Source organism: Coenobita brevimanus, chromosome 91 (genome assembly GCF_032717465.1).
Source record: "Coenobita brevimanus isolate Jiangsu-jjx chromosome 91, ASM3271746v2, whole genome shotgun sequence".
Taxonomy (NCBI): Eukaryota; Metazoa; Arthropoda; class Malacostraca; order Decapoda; family Coenobitidae; genus Coenobita; species Coenobita brevimanus.
In genome coordinates, this window is record NC_137044.1 from 15,014,231 (window position 1) to 15,021,730 (window position 7,500).

Genomic DNA, 7,500 nt, shown 5'->3' on the forward strand with positions numbered 1-7,500 from the left:
CAATAAAGAAATTTAATAACTAATAATTAATAGGTTGATTAAGAAAGGCAGTTTTAGACTTGTTTAGTTAACTGGTTGAGTATTTAGTCGCGTTCCTGCCCACCACTACCTCATTTAACCCCGTCTTTCCTCGCTCCGACGTGTTCTGTGAAGTCGGTCCCTCTCCCCATCCTTGCACCATTGTTATCATCGCACCACCTTGTACTGCCTCGCTTTATTTTATCTTTTAATCCGTGTCCCTAATCTTTTGCACCTCTTTGGATTTCGCATCAACCTTTTCTGGCACGTCCTACCTCGTCCCACCTCGCTCCGTCTCTTACTAACCTTGCCCCTTCCACCTCTTTCTACCCTGCACCCCCTTTTTCCATCCATGCCCCACTTTGCTCCAGCCATTTGCCTTTCCCTATCTCTCCCCATGTAGTCCCACCTTGTTCCATCTCTCTCATCCCTCCCTTCTCCTGTCCCCTCCTATACCTTCTGTTCTTACCCCTTACCCACTCCCACACCACATCTATCTTTACCTCACTCCCACACCCTCGTCCCATGTTCTGTCTGTTCTCCTTATAACGTTCCATTTTTGTCTCTGTCTCATTAATCCCCCCCTTCCCTCCATCCGTACACCTCACATATCCCTCCCCATTCTTATATCGTCTTTGTTTTTCTTCTCACGCTCCCACCATATCCTCTTGTTTCCAATCTCCATCATCTCACACACCTTCTCAACCCATACGCTCCCACTTACCTTTTTGTCTACCTCCCCTCTCTTCTCCCACACACGAACCTCTTCCTCCACCCTTCCCCACACCCTTATGAGTCCTGTTACCCCCTGCTTCTCCCCCTTCCCTCCCCTACACCGCACGCTTTCCTATTTTATCTTTGCCTTCACAGCATAGAATAATTTTGTTAGTTAAAACCTTCCCCATAGAAAACATTCTTGATGTGACCAAAGGTTTCTCTTGCTGATTGTCGTCCTTTGTGCTCCTTGTATTTCTTCCTTCTTTCCTTCCCCATTCCCCTCCCTCATACCCTCACCTCTTCCCTCTCCCTTTCCCCTCCCATACCCCCACCTGTATCCTTCCCTCTCCTACACCCAAACATCTTCCTTAAGCCCTCCCTACATCCCTACCAAACCCACTCACACCTACCTCTTCCTTCCACTGCACCACACCTGAACCTCTTCCCCCTCCCCTTCCACGCCTCACCTGCCTATGTCATCCCCTCATTCACATTCTTTATTCTTTCCCCTCACTTTTTCGCATCCCTTCCAATACCCCTCGACCCTCACCTTTCCCCACACTGCCACCTGTTTCCCCCTCAACCCTTCCAATACCCCTCACCTTCACCCTCCACCAGACCCCCACCTTTTCCCCTCCTCTCCCCAGTTTCACCCATAAGAGGATTGACAGCTTCTCCCCAATTAGACCCCTTCCCCTCCCCCATCACGCCGCAAATCGGGTTATACTTGTGTAATGCGGTGTTCTGGTCCCCGTGATTTCAGTACTATTTGCAGTAAGTTCGGGTCATTTGGGAGTCTGACTGGGGCCCACTATTTTTCTCTCTATATATATATGTGACTGTCAAAAAATATTAGTGTGCTTATATTTATCAACTTAAATGTGTCCGTTCCTTCCTATATGTATTTTGTCTTTTTTGTGGGTGTCTGTTTCTGTTACTGTTTCTAGCTGCCTGTTTCTGTGCAAGTTTGAATGTATGTTTTCTTTAATATATGTCTATGTAGGTGTTCCTTTGTATGTTGCTGTATGTGTCTGTTTCTGTTACTGTTTCTAGCTGCCTGTTTCTGAGCATGTTTGTCTGTCTGTGAGTCTTGTTTCTTCTTAACACCTAAGAGAGACCTCTCATGCGAAGAGATCAATTTGGGTCTGTTTCACTGCTTTTGTGTGTGTGTGTGTGTGTGTGTGTGTGTGTGTGTGTGTGTGTGTGTGTGTGTGTGTGTATTCATTTAATTTGTGTGTTTGTTTGCTTGTTTTTCTTACGTTGCTGCTTTGATTTACTTCCTGGGTATTTACTCTTTTCCTCTCAGTTTATCTTTTTATCTCCCTGTGTCAGATGGTGTCATAAAAATATCTCTTGAATAAGTTATATTTGTGTCAAATAAGAGACCTGTCAGTGCCGAATATAAGATCGTAGTCGAGTAAGAAATATATGTGTCGAGTAAAAATAATTCTCAGTGCCAAATGAAAGATTAAACTGTCGAATAGATCTGTGTCGACTAACATTCCTCTCTCGTATGAGGGATCGGAATGTCAAATAAGAGATCCCACTACGTCGAATATTAAAGGAATGTCGAATAAGGTGTCTCTGCCAACTGACTGATACTCGACTCCCCCCCCCTCCCCCCGACACCTGCGCTCCTGCCTGCGTCTGATAAGGAGTCGGGGATGCATGTAAACCTCTCAGTGCAAACCTTCTTGTGTATACATCATGTGTAAACCTTTTTGATGTATGTCTCTTCCTGTAAACCTCCTCATATGAAACTTTATTTAAGCCCGTAAACTGCTCTCTCTATATTTTTTTTTATATCCCTCTCCGTGTAAACTTATATATGTAAACCTCTGCATATAGTGTCAACTCACGTAACTGTATACCTCCTCAAGTAAGCCTCTGTCGCTCTCTTCATGTAAACCTTTGTGTATGTTAATCTCTGAATATGTAAACCTCTATGTAAACCTCTGTATGTAAACCTCTCTGCATTTACACACACTTAAGAGTTGGAACATTTTCAGAACATTCCCAGCGTATATTTTTCTCCCTGTTGATTTCTCGTTTTGACGAGTTTTCGTCATGCCTATTTTTTTTTCATTCTTTCATCATTTTTTTATTTACCTCTGCGACTTATCTCCCTCGTTTTCCATTCATTATTTTTGGTTTATTTCTCTTTATTTCATGCCACTGTTTTTTTTATATTCTTTTTATCCTTCCTTTTTTTTTTATTCTCCCTTTGCTTCATAATCTTCCACTATGACTACCTCCATTTCTGCCTCTGTCTCCCTTCTCTTAATTTCCGCTTTTCTTTATATATGTCAAGGGTTGCTTGATATTTTATTTCATTTTCTCTCTCTTTCCTTTTTTGTATCAGTCTTACTCTCTGGCTTTCCTTGTCTTCCTTTTTTCTCCCTGGCTTTCCCTCTCTGTCTCTCTCTTTCTCCCTGGCTTTCCCTCTCTGAATCCCTGTTTCTTTCTGGTGTTTCGTCCCTATCCCACACTTTCGTTTGGTCGTCCTATTTCACTACTGTCCATTTATTTCATATACTTTATGATGGGAGAAATATCTTCTTTATTACTTTTCTCTGTCATTCTCTCCTTCCCCTCGATGTCGTCTGTCTTTCCTTCCTTCCTTCATTCATTCGATCCCTCCTTCATTTCTTTCGTCCATCATTCCTTTCCTAAATTCGCTTCCTCCATCATTCGTTTCCTTCATTATTCTTCTCGTTCTTCATTTTCCCTCTTCTTCATTCCTGTTCTTCATCATTCCGTTCTTCATTCTCCTACTTCTTCATTTCCTCCCTCATTCACTCCTTTCCTTCGTCATTCCCTCCCTCCTCTCTTCACTCTCTTTTTCCTCATTTACTATCTATCGTTACTCACTTTTTTTTCTCTCTCTCCCCGGTCCTTCTCTAATTGCACCTCCTCCTCCTCCTCCTCCTCCTCCTCCTCAGTCTACTAGAATGCAAATCAGTGTGACGATAATAAGGGTCTTTTCCACTGCCCATCCACGACAATGTGGTCTTTCTATTCCCTCTTTGTTTTCTAGTTTTCGTTTTCTTTTTTTCTTGCGCCCACCATTCCCATTCCACCACTTCCTTCCCCCTCCTCCTCCTCCTCCTCCCGTGTCCTCCTTTTCCTCCCTTCACTTCCCTTTCCTCCCTTCTTCCTTTTCTTCATTTCCCAGTTACTCTGTCTTTTCCTTAATCTGAGTGTCTGCCATGAGATATCTGTCTGTCTGTCTTTCTGTCTGTCTGTTTATTTGTAAACGTGTGTGTGTGTGTGTGTGTGTGTGTGTGTGTGTGTGTGTGTGTGCGTCTTCCTGTGCATCTCTATATAATTCTGTCGGTTCGTCTTTGTCTGTCGGTTTATATGCGTCTCCTACTGTCTCTTTCTCCATTCAGCTTTATACTGTTTTCTGGGACTCGCTCCCTCCCAGGCATCCCTGGAATAGAGAGATAGATAGACAGATAGAGAGAGAGAGAATGAGAGAGAGAATGAGAGAGAGAGAGAGAAAGAGAGAGAGAGAGGTAATATTCCGGAGTACAGTTGTAGGCGCAGGCAAAGGTTGTGTAGGAGAAAGAAGAGTGGGGGAGAAGAGGGCGGGGAGAAGAGGGGTGTAAACCAGACTGGGAGAGAAAGAGGGAGAGGGGAGGGATGGACGAGGAGAGGAAGGAAGGGGAGTGTAGTGTGGAATGTGGGGAGGAAGAGGGAGGGAGAAGTAGAAATGGGGTGTTGTAGAGTGGAGAAGAGAAAGAAAGGGTGGATGATCGTAGAGGGAGGGAAAGAAGGGGAAGTAGTAGGGAAGAGGGGGAAGGAAACTGCATGGATCGGGTAGGGGGAGGGAAGGAAGGGGAAGACTGGGGCATTGGGAGGGAAGGGATGTGCAATGTTGTGTGAGGAGGAGGAGGAGGCACTTATCTACAAAGAGGAAACCAGGAAATGGAAGCAGAAAATGAAAACAGCCAAGGAACACTAAAGGAAGATATTAGACAGAATGCCCAGTGAAATGAGCCACACTTCCATTCACTCTCCAAACAAACCTTTGAAATTCTTGGCTCCTTCCCACGAGATAACCATCCTTAACAGAAATTCCCTTCATAAATGCCTGTGGGGATGGGCTGCTATATCATTGTCTTAATTATTGGCATTATTAAGGTCACTGAAGAAGGCCCTGCAAAGTCACAATATTATACACCTTACACTGCCACACTGTCAAACCTCACACACTTCTCACCCCGCAGTCTGCTACTCCACACACTGCCGCATCAAACATTGCCCCACCTCATACTGCAACATCTCACAGTAACATTTCACACTGCAACATCTCAGTCACACCTCACTCTACCACAGTCACACCTCACGCTACCATACCTCACACTGCTACACCTCACAGTCACAGTTCACACTTTCACACCTCTCTTCTGGTAGTTAACAGAGACTATTCAACTTTGCTGTATAATTTCATGGCAATTTAAATATAATGCTAACAGTTCTACACTCTTTCTAGTAAGGTAAATATCGAGTGTCACTTCTGTCGTAATTATTTTGTGTTACTGTAAAGAGAAACGGTAGTCAAGAGTCCTTCATATAAGCAAAGGATGTTTTCATTACCCACTTCAGGTAAAATATTTTTCGGTGTATTGTTCCCTGTAGCATTTTAGCTGAAAATATAATACATAGGTAAGGAACGTCATTTTCTGTCATGATAATAACAAACGTTGCTATTGTTGAAACAGAGGTGCAGTACTCGATAATTCTTTATATAAGCAAGCGAGTTTTTCATTACCAGCTTCAGGTAAAATATTGTTCCGCGTAAATATGTTCCCCGTAGCATTTTAGTTGAAGAGAGTCCATTTACAATATTCAATTCACCTTTCAGTTGTATTAATAGAGCACATATTTTGAAATCCAGGGCACGATTTATTCCAACAGGTGATGCAGGGTGAAAACAGTAAATAAAATTGGATGTTTGGAGCGTTTTTGTGTGTGTGTGTATGATGGTGGTTCTGTTTTGATGGTGGTGGTGGTGGGGATGGTTGTGATGGTGGTGGTGGTCTTGGGGATGATGTTAGTAGTGGGGATGGTTGTGATGGTGATAAAAGTGGTGGATGTGATTTCTTGGTAATGGTGGTGGTGATGGTTTTGGTGGTGATGGTGGTGGTGGTGGTGGTAAGTGATGTTGGTGATATGATGATGATGATCGTTGCTGTTTATAATGATGATGATAGTGGTCGTACTGGTGGTGGTTGTTTTGGTAAGGGTGTTTGTCCCAGTGATAGTGCTGGTGCTGGTAGTGGTGATTGTTTTAGTGATGGTGATGATTTTATGGTGATGGTTCGTGTCTTTATAGTGGTAGCCGGGGGGATGTTAGTTATAGTTAGCTGACGTGAGATATAGTGATGTCTGCTGAAGAGTTTGTGATGACAGTAGTAATTGTGATGAAGATATAGTGATGTCTGCTAAAGAGTTTGTGGTGACAGTAGTAATTGTGATGAAAAGTATGGCTATAGTGATGGAAGATATGGACGATGATGATGGTGATAGTGCTGTTAGCGGGTAATATATTGATGGTGATAATGGGGTGATGGATGCCACATTCTGGTTGATATTTGAGATAGGAATGTTCATGCTAAAACGGTCGTGTTAGTGGTGTTATATTAGTGATAGCAGGCGTTAAATAGTTGTCTGATGGTGATAGTATTACATCGGACAGTGATACGGTGTTAATAGTGTTACATCAATTGTGATAGCGGTGTTAATTGGTGTTACATTGGTGGAGAGTGCTGCAGGCTGTAATAATTGTTAATGGATGCTGTAATGGCAAAGTGTGGGGAGGTGCCTGTGGTTATTGCTGAGAGAGAGAGAGAGAGAGAGAGAGAGAGAGATGGATGTATTATTGGATTAGCAGAGTTAAGGTTATTTAAGATTTTACGATAGCGATGATTAAAAAGATTCAACTTTTCATTTAAGAAAAATATAAAATAGTTTTACAACTTGTGGCAGTGGATGGAAGTTCTTATTGGGGAATTTCGTCGAACTTTTTCAATCCATGGGATCTCAATTAATCTGAAAAATTTAGTTGGCCGACAAGAGAAATAGGAAAGAGAAAACACGTGACGATATTGAGGGGATTATCCTCCACCTTTGATAGAAACTACTAAGAATTTCTGTAGAAAAAACTCCTCTTGAAAAATTTTGCACATTTTTATGATATGGGTCGCAGCCTATTTATCCCCTCAAAAAATATATGTAATTTTTCATATGTTGTCAACTACTGTAAATTCATATAAACTCAAAATCAGAAAAAAGTACTAATCAGGTTTTTAAAGATTTTGCATACAATATACAACTCTACTTCCCATGACGGCGACGAAACCTCATAATAGACCCCCAAATATATATCATTAAGGGTGGGGCAGTAGCAAACATTGTCAGGATTTAGCGTTGGCCACAATAAGAGAAAAACTCATAACCTTGCGACTGGCCACGATATAAAACGACATTTATAGCCACATAAAAGTTAAAATATTTGCCGCGATACCACCCGCAGTCGAGGCCATGTCACTGGGAGCCACTGACGGTGAGAGAGAGAGAGAGAGAGAGAGAGAGAGAGAGAGAGAGAGAGAGAGAGAGAGAGCAGACAGACACACAGACAGACAGACAGAGGCTGATGACGTGTGTGTAGTTTGCCAAGTTTGTCTTTATGACTTGCGAGGGGAGATCGAGGAGGAATGGAATGCAGTTGAACCAAACAGAAAAGCAGAACTATGAAAA

General features: G+C 42.6%; 1 protein-coding gene across 1 annotated transcript in view; it reads right to left on the reverse strand.

Moving 5' to 3' along the window:
- Positions 1-7,500, reverse strand: part of LOC145411973 (uncharacterized) — a 458,683-nt gene that overhangs the window by 25,608 nt on the left and 425,575 nt on the right. The window lies entirely within an intron of this gene.